Source organism: Ranitomeya imitator, chromosome 2, assembly GCF_032444005.1.
Source record: "Ranitomeya imitator isolate aRanImi1 chromosome 2, aRanImi1.pri, whole genome shotgun sequence".
Lineage (NCBI taxonomy): Eukaryota > Metazoa > Chordata > Amphibia > Anura > Dendrobatidae > Ranitomeya > Ranitomeya imitator.
In genome coordinates this window covers 301,330,620-301,358,514 of record NC_091283.1, presented here as the reverse complement: position 1 = coordinate 301,358,514, position 27,895 = coordinate 301,330,620, and the positions used below count along the sequence as shown (strand labels likewise).

Here is a 27,895-nt window from a genome sequence, read left to right as displayed (position 1 = left end):
AACAGGGCATCCGCCTTCACATTTTTAGAGCCCGGAAGGTACGAAACCACAAAGTCAAAACGGGAGCAAAACAGCGACCAACGAGCCTGTCTAGGATTCAACCGTTTGGCAGACTCGAGATAAGTCAAGTTTTTGTGATCAGTCAAGACCACCACGCGATGCTTAGCTCCTTCAAGCCAATGACGCCACTCCTCGAATGCCCACTTCATGGCTAGCAACTCTCGATTGCCAACATCATAATTTCGCTCAGCAGGCGAAAATTTCCTGGAAAAGAAGGCGCATGGTTTCATCACTGAGCAATCAGAACCTCTCTGCGACAAAACAGCCCCTGCTCCAATTTCGGAAGCATCAACCTCGACCTGGAACGGAAGTGAAACATCTGGTTGGCACAACACAGGGGCAGAAGAAAAACATCGCTTCAACTCCTGAAAAGCTTCCACAGCAGCAGAAGACCAATTGACCACATCAGCACCCTTCTTGGTTAAATCAGTCAACGGTTTAGCAATGCTAGAAAAATTAGCGATGAAGTGACGATAAAAATTAGCAAAGCCCAGGAACTTCTGCAGACTCTTCAGAGATGTTGGCTGAGTCCAATCATAAATAGCCTGAACTTTAACAGGGTCCATCTCGATAGTAGAAGGAGAAAAAATGAACCCCAAAAATGAAATCTTCTGAACACCAAAGAGACACTTTGACCCCTTCACAAACAAAGAATTAGCACGCAGGACCTGGAACACCATTCTGACTTGCTTCTCATGAGACTCCCAATCATCCGAGAAGACCAAAATATCATCCAAGTATACAATCAGGAATTTATCCAGGTACTCTCGGAAGATGTCATGCATAAAGGACTGAAACACTGATGGAGCATTAGAAAGTCTGAATGGCATAACCAGGTACTCAAAATGGCCTTCGGGCGTATTAAATGCTGTTTTCCATTCATCGCCTCGTTTGATACGCACAAGATTATACGCACCACGAAGATCTATCTTGGTGAACCAACTAGCCCCCTTAATCCGAGCAAACAAATCAGACAGCAAGGGCAAGGGGTACTGAAATTTAACCGTAATTTTATTTAGAAGGCGGTAATCAATACAAGGTCTCAGCGAACCATTCTTCTTGGCCACAAAAAAGAAACCCGCTCCCAATGGCGACGATGACGGGCGAATATGACCCTTCTCCAAAGACTCCTTCACGTAACTCCGCATAGCGGCGTGCTCAGGTACAGATAAATTAAACAGTCGACCCTTAGGAAACTTACTACCAGGAATCAAATCGATAGCACAATCACAATCCCTATGCGGAGGTAGGGCATTGGACTTGGGCTCATCGAATACATCCCGGTAATCAGACAAGAACTCTGGGACCTCAGAAGGGGTGGATGATGAGATAGACAGAAATGGAACATCACCATGTACCCCCTGACAACCCCAGCTGGACACAGACATTGATTTCCAATCTAATACTGGGTTATGGACTTGTAGCCATGGCAACCCCAACACGACCACATCATGCAGATTATGCAACACCAGAAAGCGAATATCCTCCTGGTGCGCAGGAGCCATGCACATGGTCAGCTGGGTCCAATACTGAGGCTTATTCTTGGCCAAAGGCGTAGCATCAATTCCTCTCAATGGAATAGGACACTGCAAGGGCTCCAAGAAAAACCCACAGCGCCTAGCATACTCCAAGTCCATCAAATTCAGGGCAGCGCCTGAATCCACAAATGCCATGACAGAACAGGAAGACAAAGAGCAGATCAAAGTAACGGACAAAAGAAATTTCGACTGTACCGTACCAATGGTGGCAGACCTAGCGAACCGCTTAGTGCGCTTAGGACAATCGGAGATAGCATGAGTGGAATCACCACAGTAGAAACACAGCCCATTCTGACGTCTGTGTTCTTGTCTTTCAGCTCTGGTCAAAGTCCTATCGCACTGCATAGGCTCAGGTTTATGCTCAGATAATACCGCCAAATGGTGCACAGATTTACGCTCGCGCAAGCGTCGACCGATTTGAATGGCCAAAGACATAGACTCATTCAGACCAGCAGGCATAGGAAATCCCACCATGACATCCTTAAGGGCTTCAGAGAGACCCTTTCTGAACATAGCTGCCAGCGCAGATTCATTCCATTGAGTGAGCACAGACCACTTTCTAAACTTCTGACAATAAATCTCTATCTCATCCTGACCCTGACACAGAGCCAGCAAATTTTTCTCTGCCTGATCCACTGAATTAGGTTCGTCGTACAGCAATCCGAGCGCCAGAAAAAACGCATCAATATTACATAATGCAGGATCTCCTGGCGCAAGGGAAAATGCCCAGTCTTGAGGGTCGCCACGTAATAAAGAAATAATGATTTTAACTTGTTGAACTGGGTCACCAGAGGAGCGAGGTTTCAGAGCCAGAAATAATTTACAATTATTTTTAAAATTCAAAAACTTTGCTCTATCGCCAGAAAATAACTCAGGAATAGGATTCTTAGGTTCTAACATAGGATTCTGAACCACTAAATCTTGAATATTCTGTACATTTATAGCGAGATTATCCATCAAAGAGAACAGACCTTGAATGTCCATGTCCAGACCTGTGTTCTGAACCACCCTGATGTAAAGGGGAAAAGAGAGACAGAACACAGTGCAAAGAAAAAAAAATGGTCTCAGAACTTCTCTTTTCCCTCTATTGAGAAGCATTAGTACTTTGGGCCTCCAGTACTGTTATGAACAGGTAATTCAGAACCACAATGGACATAGAAGTACAGAGCACACAAGTGACCTGACAAAGACCAAAAATTAAGGACGAGCTCTGTCATGATCCCAATGGCAGGGGATCACAAAAGGACAAGCACAAAAACAAAACAAGCTCTAGGGTGATGGAACCTGAGCTGACCGCGATCCTGAACCTAAACACACAACTAGCAATAGCCGGGGAACGTGCCTACGATGATTCCTAGACATCCCGCGCCAGCCGAAGGACTAACTTCCCCTATTAGAAGAAACACAGACCTCTCTTGCCTCCAGAGAAACACCCCACAGAAATAGCAGCCCCCCACATGTAATAACGGTGAAATGAGAGGAAAGCACATACGTAGTTATGAAAACAGATTCAGCAAAATGAGGCCCGCTAAAGCTAGATAGCAGAGGATACAAAAGTGAACTGCGCGGTCAGCGAAAAACCCTTCAAAAAACCATCCTGAAATTACTTGAACTCATGTGCCAACTCATGGAACATGAGGAGTAATTTCAGCCCACTAGAGCAACCAGCAGCAAGGAATCACATATCTGCAAGCTGGACTAAGACGAAAATAAAGCAAAACGTGGAACAGGAAAATCAAAACTTAGCTTGTCCTGAAGATAACAGAAGCGGGTAGCAGAGGTAAAAAGACACACTGATTACATTGATAGCCGGCGAGGAAATGACAAGAAAGCCAGGTTAAATAGGAAACTCCCATATCCTGATGGAACAGGTGGACACCAGAGACCGCAGAGAACACAAGTCACCCAGTACCACCAGTAACCACCAGAGGGAGCCCAAAAACAGAACTCACAACAGAGCTCTGAGACGTGGGAACTCTGCTGACCGCAATCCCTAATCCTAACACACCACACTAGAGGTAGCCGTGGATTGCGCCTAACGCTCCCTATGCAACTCGGCACAGCCTGAGAAACTAACTAGCCCTGAAGACAGAAAAATAAGCCTACCTTGCCTCAGAGAAATTCCCCAAAGGAAAAGGCAGCCCCCCACATATAATGACTGTGAGTAAGATGAAAATACATACACAGAGATGAAATAGATTTAGCAAAGTGAGGCCGGACTTACTGAATAGACCGAGGATAGGAAAGATAGCTATGCGGTCAACACAAAAACCTACAAAGAACCACGCAGAGGGGCAAAAAGACCCTCCGCACCGACTAACGGTACGGAGGTGCTCCCTCTGCGTCTCAGAGCTTCCAGCAAGCAGAAAAACAAATATAGCAAGCTGGACAGAAAAAATAGCAAACTTAGCTTATGCAGGATAAACAGGCCACAGGAACGATCCAGGAGGAAGCAAGACCAATACTGGAACATTGACTGGAGGCCAGGATCAAAGCACCAGGTGGAGTTAAATAGAGCAGCACCTAACGACTTAACCTCATCACCTGAGGAAGGAAACTCAGAAGCCGCAGTACCACTCATGACCACAGGAGGGAGCTTGGCCACAGAATTCACAACATCACCCTTTCCTTACCCGCTGGCTGCATGCTTGCTGCAATATTGGATTGAAGTTCATTCTCTGTCCTCCATAGTACATGCCTGCGCAAGGCGAAAGGGTGAATCAAACACCCGAAAACCCCGCCTCCATGGCTGAAGATTGTTCCCTCCAAATTCAGGTGACAGTGTCCCTTTAATGTTGACCCATTTGCATTTTTGGTAAAATTTGAACAGGCCTTTAGGATGGTGATGGATCTTAGGCCTCATCCGGAGCCAACATCCATGATCAGATTTTTTGTAAAAAACAGTTCAAATATTTAGAGCCTGCCTCAGAGCAATTGGCTAGTGCTCAGCCATCATTGCAAGAAGCAACAGTTTTTGACTAATAGCTGTAGTTCATGAGAAAGAAATCAGCTGAGACCTAGACCCACAGTAACATCCAAGAACAGAGATTATATTGATCATAGAGGTAAAAATACTACACAAAGCAACAATATCCATTGTTATTTTTGCGGTATACCTGGACACTTCAAATGGCAGTGCAGAAAATTCTTGAGAGCAGAATCAGACAGGTACACAAGGAACAGGTAAGCTTGGAAGGGAAAATGGACTCGTGCCAAAATCATCCACCAAACCTTCCGCACCTCCATTACATTCTTCTGCACCCACTCACACTGACAACAGACAAACGCAGTCACCGTATGCACAATTAATCAATCAGAGAGATGACCGTGAAGGAGACAGAGTCCAGGGACAGAATTCCAAGTGCTTTTAAAAAAAACATTGGTCTTCTCCCATCTTCTCCATTTTCTGACAATCACAGACCATTCCTACACCTCATCCATTGGAATTTGTGGCTCGTTACATTTGATGACTGTGGAAGACCATTTATCAAAGGAAATTTAGCAAGACCGAATGTTGTATTTCTTATTGATACAGGAGCTCAATTAAGTGTCACAAATCTTGATTTGAAGCTACAACCAGATTCACCAGTTTGTACAATTGTTGGTTTTAGTGGAAAGGTGGAACTAAAGCAACCTTGGTTACCAATGTGATGTTGGAAATACCTAGTGTTTTCAAAACAGGAATTGACATTTGGTATTGTCGTGATTCTGAAAATATATTTGGCACAGATTTTGTGCAGAAATTCGGATGGGTAGTCGATCTAGGAAATCAAGCGATCTGGAAAGATTCTAATGGTTGTAAACCTGAAGTCATTGACCCTAGTGATTATAGCCATGTTGGAAGTATTTGCTTAAATGATATTGTGTCAACAGATCATTTGTGGCCTGAAACTGGTGGTGATGAGGTATTGACAGAATTGTACAGCTTTTTCTTTGGGCTCTGTTCAGGAATGAGGTTGGTACAATGAAGGATGTTGTTGTAAATGTGGAACGGCGAGATCTTCCACCACAATGTCAGTATAAATTGCCTCCAGAATCAATTGATTCTATGTCAAAGATCATACAGAAATTGTTAGATCAAGGTGTAATCCGAAAGGCTAATTCTGTAAGTAACAACCCTTTGTGGTGTGTCTTAAAATCTGATGGTTCTTATCAAATGATATTGGATTTGTGCATGTTTAGCAAACATACTCCCAATGTAGCACCCATTGTTGCAGATACTCGTGACATGATGGCAAGGTTGAATGCAGAGGCAAAATACTCTGTACTGGACATCAGTAATGGTTTTTCAGTATACCTCTTGAAAAGAGTTGTCAGTACAAGTTTGAATTTACTTTCTTGGATGAACAATATCTGTTTTGCAGGTTACTTCAAGGAGCACATTTGTCGCCTAATGTTTTCCATCAGGCGTTGGAAAAGATATTATCTAGATTTTCTAGGCCAGATTGCAATATGTTGATGATATTCTGTTGTCTACTGATGATAATCACTTGTTTCTCTTTTGACAGAATTGTTTGAGCTGCTGCATGATGCAGGGTTGAAATTGAACACCAAAAAGGTCAAATTGATGCAAACCGAGGTCAGGTTTTTATGAGTTTTGTTGAGTCCAGGAAAAAGCTACTGCATGAAAGAATAGAGGCAATTGCTTCTCTACCATTTCCAACGTCACACAAGGCATTGTGACATTTTGTGGGTCTTTTAAAAGGTGAAAATGGTGATTACTTTGGTCCTTGGGGTGATGAACAACAAACTTCATTTGAACAATTGAAAATGAATTTGCAAAATGCACCTGCTTTGTCCACAGTAGATCCTTCGGCTTCATTTGCTTTGCAAGTGCACACATCAGAGACATCTGTGTCTGCTGTGCAGTTGTCATGAGAATAGTGGAGAATTTTGGGCTGTTTTTCTAAGCTTCTCACCTGTTGAAAGAGGTTTTGAGACCTGTGCAAGACACTTGGTAGATGAATACTTTGCAGTTAAAGTAACTGAACACATTGTTAGGTTCAACAAAATCACTTTGCAAACTCCTCATTCTACACTAAAACTTCTCTTTGAGAATAATATCATAGGTGTGTGACAGAGATTTACTCATTGGTTATTGTCATTGTCTCCCATACAAATTGAGGTAGATTTTAAAGCCAAATATGTTCTTCCTCAGTTGATGCAATACGAAGGGCAAACTCATGATTGTTTACAGTGTTTTCAGGATCCTAGTCCATCGCTTTTCAGACGGAAGCCAGAGGCAACAGATGAACCAATTTTTGTAGATGGTTCCAGATTTTATTCAGATCGGCACTACTATTCAGGATATGCCATTTTTTATCCCAAAAGAGGACAAGTTGTAAAACACAAATTACTGTGTCATTTTTCAGCTCAAAGGGCAGAGCTAGAAGTGATAAAAATGGTATTACAGCTGAACGAAGCTGATGATCAGTGTCCCATTGTAATCTACAGTGATAGCTCCTATGTTGTTAGATCACTGACAGATTATTTGCCAGTTTGGGGAAAAGAGGTTATGTAGATTCTTCTAATAAGACTCTTGTACATAGTGACACACTGAAAACAATTTTTGAAATGGCATCAAAAAACCCGAATGGTTTTGCTATTGTCAAAGTCTCTGCCCATTAAAAAATCTGATGAATTATCTGTTGGAAATGCAACCACAGATATTTTAGCCAAAGAGGCAGCCCTGACAGGAGAAGAAGTGTTTCACCCTGAAACTTTTGAGATTTTAGCAGTTCAAAGAACAGACACGCATATCCCTTCTTTTGTGGAAGCACAAGAAAAAGACACATCTCTTGTTGCTTCCCGGGTTGATCCAAAACCTCCCTTTGTTTGTGAAAACGGGGTTTTGTGCCATGACTTAAATGGGGAGTTGCGTCCTGTTGTACCAAAACATCTACAGGTTGAGTTCACAAAATATAATCATGGGTCAACAGAAATTGTTAGGCATACTCAGAGAGATATTTTACTGGGAAGAGACTGTATAAAGTATTGTTCAATTATGTCTCATTTGTGCCCAAATTTATCCAAGACCAAAAGGACAGAAACCGCCACTACTCCGAACCGCACCTGCAGATGGTCCTTGGTCAACGTTACAAATCAACTACATTGGTCCGTTACCATCAGGTAAAAATGCTCTCAGGTATGCATTGATTGTAGTAAATGTTTTTTTTATAAATGGGTTGAAATATTACCTGTCAGGAAAAATTATGCTTTGTCTACAATTAGCGCATTAGTTTATCATGTCTATTGTACTTGGGGATCCCAAGAATGATCTCCTCTGATCAAGGAAGTCACTTTACAGGAAAAATCATGCAAGCAGTTTGTACTAGTCTAGGGGAACAACAACAATTCCTTGTACCTTACCATCCACAGTCCACTGGTATTGTGGAAAGGATGAATGGAACAATAAAATCCAGAATTGTCAAGATGTTATTGGACAAAGGCAATACTTGGGTCAATGCCGTAACTTTGGTACTGTTGAGTGTGAGAGGAACAACTTCTTCCACAACTCAATTTACTCCTTTTGAACTAATGACAGGAAGAAAAATGCTATTGATTTTTCCACTTGAACCATTTTTGTTCACACCTCAAAAAGATGCTGTTGCAAGGTCCAAATGGTTGCAATTGTTGCCGTAAAACTATTCTTCCACATTTGCATCAAGAATGCAGAGAATGGAGCCACCATATGAATCCAAATTCAAGAAAGGGGCTCTAGTGATGATTAAAACTTTCAGGAAGAGTGGACCATGGGAAAGTAACTGGGAAGGTCAATTTGAGATATTCGAAACCATGGACAAGGTATGATTCTTGTACAACAAGCATCTAATGTGGTTAAAAATACCCGCAGACCACAAAGAGTGTGGGTACATCTCCATTACATTCTTCTGCACCCACTCACACTGACAACAGACAAACGCAGTCACCGTATGCACAATTAATCAATCAGAGAGATGACCGTGAAGGAGACAGAGTCCAGGGACAGAATTCCAAGTGCTTTTAAAAAAAACATTGGTCTTCTCCCATCTTCTCCATTTTCTGACAATCACAGACCATTCCTACACCTCATCCATTGGAATTTGTGGCTCGTTACATTTGATGACTGTGGAAGACCATTTATCAAAGGAAATTTAGCAAGACCGAATGTTGTATTTCTTATTGATACAGGAGCTCAATTAAGTGTCACAAATCTTGATTTGAAGCTACAACCAGATTCACCAGTTTGTACAATTGTTGGTTTTAGTGGAAAGGTGGAACTAAAGCAACCTTGGTTACCAATGTGATGTTGGAAATACCTAGTGTTTTCAAAACAGGAATTGACATTTGGTATTGTCGTGATTCTGAAAATATATTTGGCACAGATTTTGTGCAGAAATTCGGATGGGTAGTCGATCTAGGAAATCAAGCGATCTGGAAAGATTCTAATGGTTGTAAACCTGAAGTCATTGACCCTAGTGATTATAGCCATGTTGGAAGTATTTGCTTAAATGATATTGTGTCAACAGATCATTTGTGGCCTGAAACTGGTGGTGATGAGGTATTGACAGAATTGTACAGCTTTTTCTTTGGGCTCTGTTCAGGAATGAGGTTGGTACAATGAAGGATGTTGTTGTAAATGTGGAACGGCGAGATCTTCCACCACAATGTCAGTATAAATTGCCTCCAGAATCAATTGATTCTATGTCAAAGATCATACAGAAATTGTTAGATCAAGGTGTAATCCGAAAGGCTAATTCTGTAAGTAACAACCCTTTGTGGTGTGTCTTAAAATCTGATGGTTCTTATCAAATGATATTGGATTTGTGCATGTTTAGCAAACATACTCCCAATGTAGCACCCATTGTTGCAGATACTCGTGACATGATGGCAAGGTTGAATGCAGAGGCAAAATACTCTGTACTGGACATCAGTAATGGTTTTTCAGTATACCTCTTGAAAAGAGTTGTCAGTACAAGTTTGAATTTACTTTCTTGGATGAACAATATCTGTTTTGCAGGTTACTTCAAGGAGCACATTTGTCGCCTAATGTTTTCCATCAGGCGTTGGAAAAGATATTATCTAGATTTTCTAGGCCAGATTGCAATATGTTGATGATATTCTGTTGTCTACTGATGATAATCACTTGTTTCTCTTTTGACAGAATTGTTTGAGCTGCTGCATGATGCAGGGTTGAAATTGAACACCAAAAAGGTCAAATTGATGCAAACCGAGGTCAGGTTTTTATGAGTTTTGTTGAGTCCAGGAAAAAGCTACTGCATGAAAGAATAGAGGCAATTGCTTCTCTACCATTTCCAACGTCACACAAGGCATTGTGACATTTTGTGGGTCTTTTAAAAGGTGAAAATAGTGATTACTTTGGTCCTTGGGGTGATGAACAACAAACTTCATTTGAACAATTGAAAATGAATTTGCAAAATGCACCTGCTTTGTCCACAGTAGATCCTTCGGCTTCATTTGCTTTGCAAGTGCACACATCAGAGACATCTGTGTCTGCTGTGCAGTTGTCATGAGAATAGTGGAGAATTTTGGGCTGTTTTTCTAAGCTTCTCACCTGTTGAAAGAGGTTTTGAGACCTGTGCAAGACACTTGGTAGATGAATACTTTGCAGTTAAAGTAACTGAACACATTGTTAGGTTCAACAAAATCACTTTGCAAACTCCTCATTCTACACTAAAACTTCTCTTTGAGAATAATATCATAGGTGTGTGACAGAGATTTACTCATTGGTTATTGTCATTGTCTCCCATACAAATTGAGGTAGATTTTAAAGCCAAATATGTTCTTCCTCAGTTGATGCAATACGAAGGGCAAACTCATGATTGTTTACAGTGTTTTCAGGATCCTAGTCCATCGCTTTTCAGACGGAAGCCAGAGGCAACAGATGAACCAATTTTTGTAGATGGTTCCAGATTTTATTCAGATCGGCACTACTATTCAGGATATGCCATTTTTTATCCCAAAAGAGGACAAGTTGTAAAACACAAATTACTGTGTCATTTTTCAGCTCAAAGGGCAGAGCTAGAAGTGATAAAAATGGTATTACAGCTGAACGAAGCTGATGATCAGTGTCCCATTGTAATCTACAGTGATAGCTCCTATGTTGTTAGATCACTGACAGATTATTTGCCAGTTTGGGGAAAAGAGGTTATGTAGATTCTTCTAATAAGACTCTTGTACATAGTGACACACTGAAAACAATTTTTGAAATAGCATCAAAAAACCCGAATGGTTTTGCTATTGTCAAAGTCTCTGCCCATTAAAAAATCTGATGAATTATCTGTTGGAAATGCAACCACAGATATTTTAGCCAAAGAGGCAGCCCTGACAGGAGAAGAAGTGTTTCACCCTGAGGCCATGTTCACACAGTGCGTTTTTTACCGCGGAACCGCGGCGGTTTTGCCGCTGCGGTTCCGCAGCTGTTTTCCATGCAGGGTACAGTACACTGTACCCTATGGAAAACAGGACACACTGTGCACATGGTCCGGAAATTGTAAAAAAAAAGACGCGCTGAATAGCTCCCGGAAAAAAGAAGGAGCATGTCAATTCTTTTTCCGGAGCCGCAGCGGTTCTGCACCCATAGACCTCCATTGTGAGGTCCAAACCGCAGTAAAACCCGCAGATCAAAAATATATCTGCGGGTTTTACTGCGGTTTAATGTGCAGAACCGCTGCAGCAGGAAGTGCGGGGAGCGGGCGGAAGTGCGTGGGCGGAGTGTGGCTGCCCCCCCCCGTGTTCCGATCCCGCCCCCCCGTGCTCCGATGCCCCCCCCCAGTGCTCCGATGCCCCCCCCCCAGTGCTCTGATGCCCCCCCCGTGCCCTAATCTCCCCCCCTTATACTCACCCGGCGTCCCGGTGTCCGTCCGGCCGTCTTCTCCCTGGGCGCTGCCATCTTGCAAAATGGCAGGCGCATGCGCAGTGCGCCCGCCGAATCTGCCGGCCGGCAGATTCGTTCCAAAGTGCATTTTGATCACTGAGATAGGTTATATCTCAGTGATCAAAATAAAAAAATAGTAAATGACACCCCCCCCCCTTTGTCACCCCCATAGGTAGGGACAATAAAAAAAATAAAGAATTTTTTTTTTTTTTTTCACTAAGGTTAGAATAGGGGTAGGGTTAGGGGTAGGGTTAGGGTTAGGGGTAGGGTTAGGGGTAGGGTTAGGGTTAGGGGTAGGGTTAGGGTTAGGGGTAGGGTTAGGGGTAGGGTTAGGGTTAGGGGTAGGGGTAGGGTTAGGGGTAGGGTTAGGGTTAGGGGTAGGGTTAGGGGTAGGGTTAGGGTATTTTCAGCCATTTTAACCCTAAAAAAATTCCTAGAAAACACACAGACTCTGGCTAGAAAACTGCATAAAAAAAACGCATCAAAAAACGCATCAAAAAACGCATCAAAAACGGACCAAAAAAGGACCAAAAAAAGGACCTGCGTTTTCTGCCAAGAGCTGCAGTTTTTTAAAAAACAGTCAGGAAAAAAAAAGGATGGAAATCCTGAACGTGTGAACATACCCTTAAACTTTTGAGATTTTAGCAGTTCAAAGAACAGACACGCATATCCCTTCTTTTGTGGAAGCACAAGAAAAAGACACATCTCTTGTTTCTTCCCGGGTTGATCCAAAACCTCCCTTTGTTTGTGAAAACGGGGTTTTGTGCCATGACTTAAATGGGGAGTTGCGTCCTGTTGTACCAAAACATCTACAGGTTGAGTTCACAAAATATAATCATGGGTCAACAGAAATTGTTAGGCATACTCAGAGAGATATTTTACTGGGAAGAGACTGTATAAAGTATTGTTCAATTATGTCTCATTTGTGCCCAAATTTATCCAAGACCAAAAGGACAGAAACCGCCACTACTCCGAACCGCACCTGCAGATGGTCCTTGGTCAACGTTACAAATCAACTACATTGGTCCGTTACCATCAGGTAAAAATGCTCTCAGGTATGCATTGATTGTAGTAAATGTTTTTTTTATAAATGGGTTGAAATATTACCTGTCAGGAAAAATTATGCTTTGTCTACAATTAGAGCATTAGTTTATCATGTCTATTGTACTTGGGGATCCCAAGAATGATCTCCTCTGATCAAGGAAGTCACTTTACAGGAAAAATCATGCAAGCAGTTTGTACTATTCTAGGGGAACAACAACAATTCCTTGTACCTTACCATCCACAGTCCACTGGTATTGTGGAAAGGATGAATGGAACAATAAAATCCAGAATTGTCAAGATGTTATTGGACAAAGGCAATACTTGGGTCAATGCCGTAACTTTGGTACTGTTGAGTGTGAGAGGAACAACTTCTTCCACAACTCAATTTACTCCTTTTGAACTAATGACAGGAAGAAAAATGCTATTGATTTTTCCACTTGAACCATTTTTGTTCACACCTCAAAAAGATGCTGTTGCAAGGTCCAAATGGTTGCAATTGTTGCCGTAAAACTATTCTTCCACATTTGCATCAAGAATGCAGAGAATGGAGCCACCATATGAATCCAAATTCAAGAAAGGGGCTCTAGTGATGATTAAAACTTTCAGGAAGAGTGGACCATGGGAAAGTAACTGGGAAGGTCAATTTGAGATATTCGAAACCATGGGACAAGGTATGATTCTTGTACAACAAGCATCTAATGTGGTTAAAAATACCCGCAGACCACAAAGAGTGTGGGTACATGTCGATCAATGCAAATTGTATGTTGCAAAATAATGATACTGCATTTCTTTTAGTAAGAAATGGATTCCAATAAGAGCTGGAATATGAAACACCATGTCCTTGATGGAAGTGATTCAACATCAATCCTTCAGGAGAAGACATTTCCCAGGAAAAGCTACTATCTGATGGGAATTAAATTTCTGCTACTTTGTACTATTTCAACTGTGATCTATGCAGAAGATATTTTACATCATGGAACGAATACTAGTGAAATGAATGAACCTTTCAAAAGAACTCTACGCTCACAGAAACCAAAAGGATCTACACTGTGTTCCAAATTATTATGCAAATTGTATTTAAGTGTCATAAAGATTTAATTGTTTTGTTTTTCAAATAAACTCGTGGATAGTATTGTGTCTCAGGACTTTATGGATCACTGAAATCAATCTTAAACACATGATAATTAGTTTTCCAGGTGATTCTAATTAAAGGAAAACTACTTAAAAATGATGTTCCACCTTATTAAGCAAGCCAGAGTTTTCAAGTAACATGGGAAAGAAAAAGGTTCTCTCTGCTGCCGAAAAGCATCAAATAGTGCAATGCCTTGGTCAAGGGATGGAAACATTAGATATTTCCCGAAAACTTAAGTGTGATCATTGTACTGTTAAGAGATTTGTGGTTGAATCTGAGCACAGACGTGTTTGTGCTGATAAAGGCATAATGAGGAAGGTTTCTGCCAGGCAAGTTCATCGGATTAAGAGAGCAGCTGTTAAAAAGCCATTACAAACCAGCAAATAGATATTTGAAGCTGCTGGTGCCTCTGAAGGATCCTATACCTTCAGGTTCGAGGGACTCCAAAGGCTTGCTTTGGTTCATAAACCTACTATTCGGCTACCCCTAAATAGTGTTCACAAGCAGAAACGGTTGCAGTGGGCCCAGACATTCATGAAGACTAATTTTCCAACAGTCTTGTTTACTGATGAGTGTCAAGCAACCCTGGATGGTCCAGATGGATGGAGTAGTGGATGGTTGGTGGATGGCCGCCATGTCCCAACAAGGCTGCGACGTCAGCAAGGAGATGGAGGAGTCATGTTTTGCACTGGAATCATGGGGAAACAGGTGGTAGGGCCGGTTAAGGTTCCTGAAGGTGTGAAAATGACCTCGCTAAAGTATATAGAGTTTCTGACTGACAACTTTCCTCAATGGTATAAAAAGCAGAAACATGCCTTCAGGAGCAAAATCATCTTCATGCATGACAATGCACCATCTCATGCTGCAAAGAATACCTCTGAGTCATTAGCTGCTATGGGCATAAAAGGAGATAAACTCATGGTGTGGCCACCATCTTCCCCTGACCTCAACCCTATAGAGAACCTTTGGAGTATCATCAAGCAAAAGATCTATGAGGGTGGGAGGCAGTTCACATCAAAATAGCAGCTCTGGGGGGCTATTCTGACTTCATACAAAGAAATACAAGCAGAAACTCTCCAAAAACTCACAAGTTCAATGGATGCAAGAATAGTGACGGTGATATCAAAGAAGGGTTCCTATGTTAACATGTAACTTGGCCTGTTAGGAGGTTTTGGAGTTAAATAGCCTTTTTGTTAAGTGAATGTGACCTCCTAATGCTGCAAATTCCACAAATGAGCATTTTCAGTTCTTTAAAACATATAAAATGTTTAGAAATTCTACTGTACCTAATAATTTGGAACAGTTCATTTTGAGTTTTTATTCATTTTAGAGATTATACTGTTATCATTGGGAGGTTTCTTCAATAAAATTCGATGTATAATCTAACGGGTGATGACTTTTATTAGACTGACTGTCATTTGCACCGACCATTTAGGAAAATCCGAGAAAAATGTCATTTTCATAATAATTTGGAACATGGTGTAGTCTACAAAACCTAATAGATAAATACCGGATGATTCAGTAGATATTACCGGAAACATTTGCATGGGTTATGGTGTAAAATGCTGTATTGAGCTACACTTCATACATGACACTGACATAATATTACATGTTACCACAGGACCTAAGACTGGGTTTATATAGTTACAAGGAGATTATATACACAATAATAAGACAGGCACATGGGAATGTAATCCTACAGATGTGTTATACTGGAATATAGAGATAAGAGGTGAAGAAAAAGCTGTGTGCTCAGGTGATATTACAAATGATATGATCGCAAAACGGAAAGATGGAAGATCCATAACAGATATTTGGTTAACGACATAACTTTTTTGGAAAATTTTGGATCCTTCATTACTTTCTGTTGCAGAAGGAGATGAAGATTGGGTAAAAACATGGAACTTAAAGAGAACCAGTACAGGTATCTGTAGTTTTTACAGTAACAAATACTCTAGCTCCAGAAGTAAGGGTTACACCACAAGCAATACATAGTCAAGAAAATATGTCTCCTTTATTATTAAAATGCAACACAAGGTTAGAATTACCTACAGAATCTCTGTTGACATGGACCAAAGATAGATTCTTTTTGGGAAGTTTTTCAAATGGTCCAATAAATGTTATACACAGAGGTGAATCCGGTAATGTGAGTTGGTTGAATAAGAAATTTATTTTTTCTGTAGATAATCCACCTCCTTAGGATTCTGGACTTTACCAGTGTTGCGTTTTAAGTAAAAATAACTACAATGTAAAGATGTCAATGTGAAGTGGATGGTCAGCAGTAGACAAGGTTTCAACCATCAATTCCTTTCCAAATCAATCAATTCCAATCTAAACCATTATTACGAGATGGAGTGTTTATGACTATGATATGGACTTTTATCATGTCTAACTGGAAAAAATCTTCTAGATATCCCCAGTATCAATCACATCTCATTAACATGGAAATGGGAATAGAACAATGGTTGTTGGGAAGAGAAGAAACCCTGGTTCCTATAACTGTTCTGGGAATTCCTGTTAGTCAAACACAATTGCTATATTCTCAATTACGGGACACATATTTTGCATTTGATGGCACAAACACTGAACAATTAGACATTTAGTCATGCTTAAATGTTGTTTCTAAGGTAATGTGTCTACCTGGACAGGATAAAGTCATTAATAATTCATGTTTCCATAATCATACCTCATGACCTGCCAGAGTGGAGAATGTTCACACGATCCATGACTTGGTGACACCAGTAAGCGCTAAGAAGATTTGTTTCCAAGTTATGTAAAAAAAAGTTGTTTCTGCATTCTTTTCATCTTCTGTACATGCTGAAAGTCTGAAAATCGGTTTATATTGCATTGAGGAAAATTTGAAAACTCTCAAAAAAGGAAGGAAGTATCAATATTACATCAACAGGCACAAGAAATCTGAAAATCCTCCCGATACAGTTCAGTTTGTCACAAATAAATAATTTTCCTTGGGATATGTGGACAAATGAGATAAAGAAAGACAAGGGTTTGTTAAAGGGAACCTTTTACCCCCAAAATCGAAGGTGAGATAAGGCCACCGGCATCAGGGGCTAATCTACAGCATTCTGTAATGCTGTAGATAAGCCCCCAATTTAACCTGAAAGATAAGATAAAGAGGTTATATTATACTCACCCAGGGGTGGTCCCGCTGTGGTCCGGTCTGATGGGCGTCACGGTCCTTTCCTCCCAGCTTCTTACGATGATGTCCTCTTGTCTTCACATTGTGGCTCTGGCGCAGGCGTACTTTGTGTTCCCTGTTGAGGGCAGAGCAAAGTACTGCAGTGCACAGGCACCGGGAGATGTCAGAGAGGCCCAGCGCCTGGGTGCTGCAGTACTTTGCTCTGCCCTCAATAGGGAAGACAAAGTACGCCTGCGCCAGAGCCGCAGCGTGAAGACAAGAAGATGACGTCATTGTAAGAAGATGGGAGACCGGATCACGACGCCCATCGGACCGCCCGCCCAGATGAGTAGAATCTAACCTCTCTTTCTCATCTTTCAGGATACAAAGGAGGCTTATCTACAGCATTGCAGAATGCTGTAGATAAGGCCCTGATGCCGGTGGGCTTAGCTCACCTTCGATTTTGGGGGTGACAGGTTCCCTTTAAATGTGTACCATCAGCTATGGAGGGTTACCATTATTAAAACTTAACCTTTAATGAGGATAGCCTAAAATATATGAACCCAATGAACAAACACATATATATATATATATATATATATATATCTATATACAAAAGTGCCCAAAATAACCAGTGCTCAAAAAATATAAAAGAATGGAACGGTCTCACCACTCGGAACGGACACTTGGATCTTTCTCAGCCAGTGGGGCTATGATGAGTAACGGTCCAGGGGAAAAAGCAGCGGGCTAGGGCACAAATCCTGTCTACCCTGTAATCCCTGTGTAGCTCCTGTCCTTACAAGGACAGGCCCCAAGTGGACCCTGCTATGGACAACCACCAGATGAATGGGTGCAGGTAAATAGATTTCCTCTTCTCCCTACGCGTTTCATCACCAGTGTAGGAGACTCATCAGGGGAGTTTTAACAAATATGTGTGCTACAAGGCACAAAAGTCCAAGCAAAAGACAGAAAAAAGTCCGTATTTCAATGTGGGTCCCGCAGTGGCTGGGTACCCATCAGCAAGGTATGGCTGTCTGTGTGTTAGACTGACGGAACGCACTAAGAAAGAGGATATAGATGCGTTCGCAGTCCGGGGTCCACCGTACAGGTGAAAACCTGCTGCTAGTAAATTGCAGACTATATGGCGGTACTCTAAAGTACACACACGTGGGTTCAACCTCACCCAGCGTGGAGGAAGCAATCCTGTTACGTCACAGGACCACGGTACCGCACATAAAGCGCGAGCAAGTAGTCAGCGAACTTTACCCCAACTGGGATTGAAGTTCGATTAGACCCTTGCTGGCACTACACCGCAACTGGGTGTGTAAGGAAACAGAATAGTTAATTATAGGCACAGAAGTGCGAGCAATGCCGCACTGACTGACACCACTAACCACCCAGGCTTGGGTATGGAAAGCGCTAGACAAGCGCACGGTGCCGTACAGGCGGACACAGCAACAGGACGCTGTAATGTGTGTATTGCACAGATGGTTAGTCGGGCGATAGATAGCTACCAACATCCGCGAGCAGTCAACAACTCTAGGGAGGGATATTTAGGAGCTTTCATCCATCGACATACATCCATCTACACACACACATATAATTTCAAAACAATACTAGCGCATGGCCGTGCGGTCATGCGCAGTTTATATAGTTGCAGGACAGGAATTGGCTACAGAACTTTTGCCCTTCCAAGACCTGCCAAAAGGACCAATGGAATGTGCCGCAGAGCCTGACCACATGACCCTCGATCTCCAACGGGAGATCTTGCCCTGGGCATGCTCAGTGTGTGCAGACAAGGACTTAGTCCCAGAGAAGTCCGCTCGCTGCTGACCAGCACTGACTTTAATGGCAGAAGCTGGAGAAGCAGCAGCAACTCTTAGAACAGAGTGAGATTGAGCAAGACCCTGGGACCGACGTCTCTGCTGAGCAGACTCCACTGCGGCTGGATACGAATGGTAGACCGCAGCAGAGATGGCTCGAGATTCCCCCTGTGCAGAAGCGGGAACTCGACCCCTAACATTACCCCCCCTCCTAGGGCCTCGCTACGTTTGAAGGCAGCAATGAGCTGCGGAGCCCGAATGTGCTCAGCAGGCTCCCAGGATCTATCCTCAGGGCCGTAAGTCCACCAAATAAAATTTTTTGCCACGAACCACCTTAAACCCCAAGATAGCGTTCACCTCGTAATCGTCCGTAGACGAACCCGACGTCCCAGTAGAAGACTCAGAAAACCGGGACATGTAGACGGGCTTAAGGAGGGACACATGAAAGGTGTCGGTGATACCAAGGCGTGGAGGAAGGGCCAGACGGTAAACCACAGGATTAACCTGTTCGAGGACCTTAAAAGGACCTAAGTAGCGAGGTGCAAACTTGGTAGACTCAACTCGCAGCCTGATGTTATGGGCGGAGAGCCACACCAAATCGCCAGGAGCAAAGGTTGGAGCAGGGCACCGATGTCCATCGGCGGAGGACCTCATTCTCTCCTTGGAAGCCCGAATGGCATCCTGAGTGCGATCCCAAATGTCCCGTGCCTCCACAGCCCAGTCTGCCACCCTGGAATCGGCGGAAGACACAGGCATGGGCACAGGTACCCGCGGATGCTGACCATAGTTAAGGAGGAATGGAGTCTGTCCAGTGGAGTCAGCGACAGCATTGTTAAGAGCAAACTCCGCCCACGGTAGCAAAGATGCCCAGTCATCTTGCTTAGCAGAGACAAAATGTCGCAGATATGTGACCAAGGTCTGGTTGGCTCTCTCCACCAACCCATTTGTCACAGGATGATATGCCGAAGAGAGATTTAACTCGATACTGAGAAGATGACAAAGCTCTCTCCAGAACCGAGACGCAAACTGGGGACCCCGGTCACTGACAATTTTGTCTGGCATACCGTGAAGACGGAAGATGTGTTTAACAAACAGCGCTGCTAAGGCCCGTGCAGAAGGTAGCCGAGGAAGCGGCACCAAATGCACCATTTTAGAAAAATGGTCGGTGATTACACAAATAATGGTACAGCCACGAGACTTGGGCAGACCCACTACAAAGTCCATCCCAACCATCTCCCAGGGCCTGTCTGCCACCGGCAGAGGATATAACAAACCAGCAGGCCGTTGACGGAGAGACTTATTCTTGGCACAAGAGACATATGCTCGAACATAGTCTCCGACGTCACGAACCATATGTGGCCACCAGTACATTCTCGCCAGCAACTCAGCTGTCCTCTTTGCCCCAAAATGTCCACCCACTCTGGACGAATGAGCCCAAGAGAGAACCTCCGGTCGCAAATTGATGGGAACAAAAGTCTTGCCCGGGGGCACAGACTCCAGCGAAACCGGAGCTACGGTTCTCAGACTCTCCGAAGGGACAATGAGCCGAGGCTCGTCCTCCTCCTCCTCAGATGACACAAAGGAGCGAGAGAGAGAGCGTCAACACGAATGTTCTTCTCCCCGACGAGATAATGTAGAGTAAAGTGGAACCGGGAGAAAAACAAGGACCATCTGGCCTGACGACAATTCAGCCGCTGGGCTGTTTGTAAATAGACCAAATTTTTGTGGTCCGTGAACACTTGGAATGGAAATCGAGCACCCTCCAGGAGATGTCTCCACTCTGAAAAGGCCAACTTCATTGCCAGCAACTCCCTATCCCCGATGGAGTAATTTCTCTCCGCTGGTGTGAAAGTCTTTGAGAAGGAGAAGCATGGGTGCTTCCGACCTTGAGCATCCTTTTGATAGAGGACTGCTCCAGCACCAACGGATGAGGCATCCACCTCCAAAAGGAATGGCTTATCCACATTGGGACGATGTAGGATGGGAGCGCTAGCAAAATGAGGCTTTATAGAAGTAAAGGCCTTGGAGACCCCTTCGGACCACAATTTGGGATTTGCTCCCTTCTTGGTGAGGGATACCAAGGGAGCTACCAAAGTTGAGAAGTGGGGGATGAACTGGCGATAGTAATTTATGAACCCCATAAAGCGCTGCACCGCTTTAAGAGAATGGGGTTCCTGCCAGTCCATCACTGCCTGTAGTTTGGCAGGATCCATAGCCAATCCCTGGGCCGAGATGATATAGCCCAGGAAAGGTAAGGACTCCTGCTCAAACACACACTTCTCCAACTTTGCATATAAGGAATTCGCCCGTAGGAGTACGAAGACTCTGCCAACATCTCTCCGGTGGGAGTCAATATCTGGAGAGAAGATGAGAATATCATCCAGATAGACTACAACCGAGGTGGAAAGCATATCCCAGAAGATATCGTTGACAAAATCCTGAAAACCGGCTGGGGCATTACAGAGCCCGAAAGGCATCACTAGGTACTCATAGTGTCCATCCCTGGTATTGAAAGCCGTTTTCCATTCGTCCCCCTCACGGATGCGAATCAGGTTGTAAGCACCCCGCAGATCTAATTTGGTGAATATCTTAGCTCCCCTTAGTCTGTCAAAGAGCTCCGATATCAGAGGCAACGGGTATTTATTCTTGATAGTAATAGCATTAAGACCCCTGTAATCGATGCAAGGACGTAACTCCCCGTTCTTCTTCTGCACGAAGAAGAATCCCGCCCCTGCCGGTGACACCGACTTCCTTATAAACCCTCTTGCCAAATTCTCCTGAATGTATTGCGACATAGCCTCCGTCTCAGGGAGAGAGAGGGGATATACTCTTCCCCGAGGAGGTTCAGCCCCAGGCAAGAGGTCAATAGGACAGTCGTAAGGGCGATGAGGCGGTAGGATCTCAGCAGCCTTCTTAGAGAATACGTCTGCATAACACCAATAGTATCTTGGAAGAGATGAAAGATCTGCGGGTATCTCGGTAGTAGAAACCTGTACACACTCACTCACACACCTGCCCATACAAGACTTACTCCAACCCAATATTCTCCCTGAGGACCACTCAATATGTGGGGAGTGGAAACGGAGCCAGGGTATTCCCAGTAAGATCTCATCCATTCCGTCGGGAAGAACAAGAAGGGAAATAATCTCCTGGTGGGAAGGGGACATGGACAGCGAGAACGGAACTGTTTGGTGTGTGATTTGCAGTGGAAGTGTCGCTCCATTCACGACTCTAACTGTTACTGGTTTGGCGAGCATAACTAGTGGTATAGCATGACGTGAGGCAAAAGCAGAGGACATGAAGTTCCCCTCTGCTCCAGAATCCACATAAAGATCGACTGTTAGAGTGGAGGAGCCTAACAGGATTGTCCCTTTAAAGGACAGTTTGGAGGAGAATGCAGCTGTGTCTAGTGAACCTCCCCCAATGGTTACTAGACGCGATCGTTTCCCGACCGCCGCGGACACTTATTGGCGTAATGTCCAAGTTGTTGACAGTATTTACAAACCACGGGTACTCGAGCGGCCTGCGACTTAGGTCCCGCTCGAGAAACCTCCATGGCCTCATGGGAATCTGACACCAAGACAGGAGATTCAAGAGGTCTGGCGAAGGTTGGAGCCAGCCGGAACCTCTGCCTACACTGGGTCCGCTCCAACCTCCGCTCGTGAAAACGGAGGTCGATGCGGGTAGATACTGAAATAAGTTCCTCCAGTGTGGCGGGTATCTCCCTAGTGGCCAAGGCGTCCTTCACATGGTCTGCCAGTCCCCTCCAGATCACCGGAATAAGAACTTTGTCTGGCCACTCTAACTCTGAAGCTAGAGTCCGGAACTGGATGGCAAACTGGCTGACCACGGACGAACCCTGTGTAATAGACAACAGTTGGAGTGCGGTGTCGTGGGTAACACGAGGTCCTAAAAAGACCTGCTTCAGAGTGTCCAAGAAGAGAGGAGCACTCTGTACCACACGATCATCTCGCTCCCAAAGTGGCATTGCCCACTCCAGCGCCCTGCCCGACAAGAGAGATAGGATAAATCCCACTCTCGCCCGTTCCGTAGGGAAACGTGACGCCAGGAGCTCAAGATGTATGGAGCACTGGCTCACGAATCCCCGACATTGTTTACTGTCGCCAGCAAACTTGTCAGGAAGCGGGAGACGGGATAAAGTCGGAGCAGGGGTGGCAGCGGACAGACTGGCTGCAGCTACACTTGCAGCCTGAACAGCTACAGCAGTGACATCCACAGCTGAGGTTGTACGCTCAAGAGCCGCCAACCTTCCCTCCAGCTGCTGGATGTACCTCTGTAATCGCTGGTCGTCCGCCATTTACTAGCCAGACCCTGGCGCTAGTATTCTGTTAGACTGACGGAACGCACTAAGAAAGAGGATATAGATGCGTTCGCAGTCCGGGGTCCACCGTACAGGTGAAAACCTGCTGCTAGTAAATTGCAGACTATATGGCGGTACTCTAAAGTACACACACATGGGTTCAACCTCACCCAGCGTGAAGGAAACAATCCTGTTACGTCACAGGACCGCGGTACCGCACATAAAGCGCGAGCAAGTAGTCAGTGAACTTTACCCCAACTGGGATTGAAGTTCGATTAGACCCTTGCTGGCACTACACCGCAACTGGGTGTGTAAGGAAACAGAATAGTTAATTATAGGCACAGAAGTGCGAGCAATGCCGCACTGACGGACACCACTAACCACCCAGGCTTGGGTATGGAAAGCGCTAGACAAGCGCACGGTGCCGTACAGGCGGACACAGCAACAGGACGCTGTAATGTGTGCATTGCACAGATGGTTAGTCGGGCGCTAGATAGCTACCAACATCTGCGAGCAGTCAACAACTCTAGGGAGGTATATTTAGGAGCTTTCATCCATCGACATACATCCATCTACACACACATATAATTTCAAAACAATACTAGCGCATGGCCGTGCGGTCATGCGCAGTTTATATAGTTGCAGGACAGGAAGTGGCTACAGAACTTTTGCCCTTCCAAGACCTGCCAAAAGGACCAATGGAATGTGCCGCAGAGCCTGACCACATGACCCTCGATCTCCAATGGGAGATCTTGCCCTGGGCATGCTCAGTGTGTGCAGACAAGGACTTAGTCCCAGAGAAGTCCGCTCGCTGCTGACCAGCACTGACTTTAATGGCAGAAGCTGGAGAAGCAGCAGCAACTCTTAGAACAGAGTGAGATTGAGCAAGACGCTGGGACCGACGTCTCTGCAGAGCAGACTCCACTGCGGCTGGATACGAATGGTAGACCGCAGCAGAGATGGCTCGAGATTCCCCCTGTGCAGAAGCGGGAACTCGACCCCTAACACTGTGTTTGCAGTCAAAATGTGTCCTCACATGACAGGACACATTTTGACTGCAAACACAGACAGCCATACCTTGCTGATGGGTACCCAGCCACTGCGGGACCCACATTGAAATACGGACTTTTTTCTGTCTTTTGCTTGGACTTTTGTGCCTTGTAGCACACATACTTGTTCAAACTCCCCTGATGAGTCTCCTACACTGGTGATGAAACGCGTAGGGAGAAGAGGAAATCTATTTACCTGCACCCATTCATCTGGTGGTTGTCCATAGCAGGGTCCACTTGGGGCCTGTCCTTGTAAGGACAGGAGCTACACAGGGATTACAGGGTAGACAGGATTTGTGCCCTAGCCCGCTGCTTTTTCCCCTGGACCGTTACTCATCATAGCCCCACTGGCTGAGAAAGATCCAAGTGTCCGTTCCGAGTGGTGAGACCGTTCCATTCTTTTATATTTTTTGAGCACTGGTTATTTTGGGCACTTTTGTATATATATATATATATATGTGTTTGTTCGTTGGGTTCTTATATTTTAGGCTATCCTCATTAAAGGTTAAGTTTTAATAATGGTAACCCTCCATAGCTGATGGTATTTGTTTCCCCTGAGGGTGTTGTATAGTGTAGATTAGTCGACACTATTGCTTTTTCCCTTTAAATGTGTTAACAAATCAATTAAAATAAGCTGAAACTGTATTCAGACATGAGCAAGGGAATTAAAATTATATTGAGCATGAATGGACGAGTATGTCAGGCTCATCTTCGTGGAGAAATGTAGGAAAATCACTAACTAGTTGGTCACAGTCTTCAGCAAAAATGGCAGCAAGAAATGTATTATCTAATCTGATTATTATATTTATTGTAGTTTTGCTGTGTATAATATGTCAATTAGTTATGTGTAAAATTAAGAGAATTTATAAAAAGATAAAGACAGAAATGAAAAGAGATATTTTAAGAGAGATGATAAAACGGAAAAATATAACTCTGGTTTAATTTTTATATAATTTTCAAAGCTCAGATATCATTCAATACAGGTGTTGATACAAAGTTTTCAGAATAAAGAATGAATGTGATATGAATGGTGAGAGAATGAGTTTAGGATTGATTATAATATTTCTCAAATCATAATCAGGAGAACTGCAAAATATCTATTTCAATAATGAAAAGTATAGATTAGTTAACATATGCAGTTAAGTCTTAACACCTCGCACACACACGGCTCAGCTACATCCACACTGTAAACCCCTCCTGACCCCACACATAAACTTCCCCTCATCCAGCACCATGACAACCAGCACAGCAGAGTCCTGCATACACTGAGGCCCCTGATCATGTGACCCCTGACTCCTCCCCTCCTGTGACCTCATCACAGGTCCTGTGTGCACAGAGCAGCCGTAGAAATCTCAGGCCTCGGTGGTCTCCCCCAACTTCTGCTCTTTCTCCTTCTTTTCTTGCAGGGGCCGCAGTGGATTTCATCCTGGATCCATAGATCCGAATAGAGGAGCGATGTTCCTTCAGTCTGAGGGTAATTGATGGTGATATTTGTCCAACGGCCACTTTACCGAGTAAATCCCACCAGGACTGTAGCAGGTAAAGACCCCAATAGCCACAGGTGTCCCTTCTAATTGGGGGGAAAGTACCAAAGAAAAACCCATCATATCCCGAGAAAAAGAAACTACATGGAGACATTGGCCTACAATCTTACCAACAATCTACTTGTTCTTACCAACAATCTACTATATAATTGTCTAAGGGTCACTTCCGTCTGTCTTTCTGTCCGTAACGGAAATCCCAAGTTGCTGATTGGTCGTGGCTGTTTTGCCGCAACCAATCACTGACGGGCACAGTCCGGCGGCAAAATGGCCGCTCCTTCCTCCCCGCAGTCAGTGCTCGCTCCATACTCCCCTCCATTCAGCGTTCACACAGGGTTAATGGCAGCGCTAACGGACCGTGTTATGCCGCGATGTAACGCACTCCATTAACGCAGCTATTAACCCTGTGTGACCAACTTTTTACTATTGATGCTGCCTATGCAGCATCAATAGTAAAAAGATCTAATTTTACAAAGAAAAAAAGAAAAAAAAATCGTTATACGTATACTCACTGTCTGTCAGCCCCTTGGATCCAGAACCGGCCTTTCCTGCTCCTCGCGACGCTTCAGTGACCGCTCCATGCATTGCGGTCTCGCGAGATGATGACGTAGCGGTCAGTGAGTATATAACTATTTTTTATTTTAATTTGTTTCTTTAACAGGGATATGATGCCCACATTGCTATATACTACATGGGCTGTGCAATATACTGCGTGGGCTGTGCAATATACTGCGTGGGCTGTGCAATATACTACGTGGGCTGTGTTATACACTATGTGGCCTGTGTTATACACTACGTGGCCTGTTTTGTACACTACGTGGCCTGTGTTATACACTACGTGGCCTGTTATAAACTATGTGGCTGTGTTATAAACTATGTGGGCTGTGCAATATATTGTGTGGGCTGTGCAATATACTGCGTGGGCTGTGCTATATACTACGTGGGCTGTGCTATGTACTACGTGGGCTGTGCAATGTACTACGTGGGCTGTGCAATGTACTATGTGGGCTTTGCAATGTACTATGTGGGCTGTGCAATATACTGCGTGGGCTGTGCAATATACTGCGTGGGCTGTGCTATATACTACGTGGGCTGTGCAATGTACTGCGTGTGCTGTGCAATATACTGCGTGGGCTGTGCAATATACTACGTGGGCTGTACAATATACTACGTGGGCTGTACAATATACTACGTGGGCTGTGCAATGTACTACGTGGGCTGTGCATTGTACTATGTTAGCTGTGCAATATACTGCGTGGGCTGTGCTATATACTACGTGGCTGTGCTATTTACTACGTGGGCTGTTTTATACTACGTGGCTGTGCTATATACTATGTGGCCGGCCGCAAACAATCAGTGACCGGCGCAGTCTGGCCGCGAATTGGCACTGGATTTGAACCACACTTCGCTAATTGGTCGCGGCCGGCTGAATCCTGTGTATTCAATGTATTATTCTAAAATCTTCATAAATAAACTACATACATATTCTAGAATACCCGATGCGTTAGAATCGGGCCACCATCTAGTCTCTTATAAAAGCCTCAAACTTATGTGTGTGAATCAGACCTGAGATCTAACGTGATAGAAGATTACAGTGCGGGAAAGACGGGAAACCTTCATATAGACGGCCGGTGGGGATGGAGTCAGTGACCGACTCTGGACAAATAGGTTTCTAGAGCCGAAGTAGGAGATGAAGATGTCGTCCTCATCATGAAGTATTTATTTCTCCTGTCACGTGTAATGAATATCTCCTGCAGTATTGCTAATGCCGGTTCCAGTGTCGGTAAATGAAACGAGAATTAGTGCTATGGAAGATGAGTCTATGAGGAACGTATTCAGCTGCCGACTCCGAGGAAGAAACTGCTTGTTGTCTGTGACGTAAATATATAGGTTTTATTAGTAGACGTAAAGAAGGAAACTGAATGCTGTAAAATAATAAATCTCCTCATGTTTCCCTTATTATCTCCAGTAATTGTATTATTACACAGGATTTTTATGATGTTACATCGGCTCATCTTCTTCTCATTCAGGTCTCTACAATATCAGATCCTCTCAGTGAAGATCTTCTATATAAGAGAATTTTGATGATTTACCCATCAAGGATGGATATGGCCAGAGACAAGATGGCGGAGAGGATATTACACCTCACCCTAGAGATCCTTTTCCGGCTTACTGGAGAGGTGAGAGATTCTGATGACGTCACATTACATCATTCTTATCTATGGGAATAACAGATGGACAGAACTGGAGAGGTGAGGACTCTGGAAATGTCTGTAGTGAGATTTATTAATATGTCTCTCCATAACCAGGACTATACAGTAGTGAAGACCTCTAGTGAGCGCTGTCAGGACCCTGTGTCTGAGGGATGGGGAAG

General features: G+C 43.9%; 1 long non-coding RNA gene and 1 pseudogene across 1 annotated transcript; both read left to right on the top strand.

Annotated features, from left to right (window-relative positions):
* LOC138663364 (zinc finger protein 585A-like) overlaps positions 1-27,895 on the top strand; it is a 90,039-nt pseudogene that overhangs the window by 39,473 nt on the left and 22,671 nt on the right.
* Positions 12,210-13,651, top strand: LOC138667400 (uncharacterized). Its single transcript, XR_011318742.1, has 2 exons — positions 12,210-12,514; positions 13,315-13,651. It is a non-coding gene; the product is annotated as an uncharacterized lncRNA (long non-coding RNA).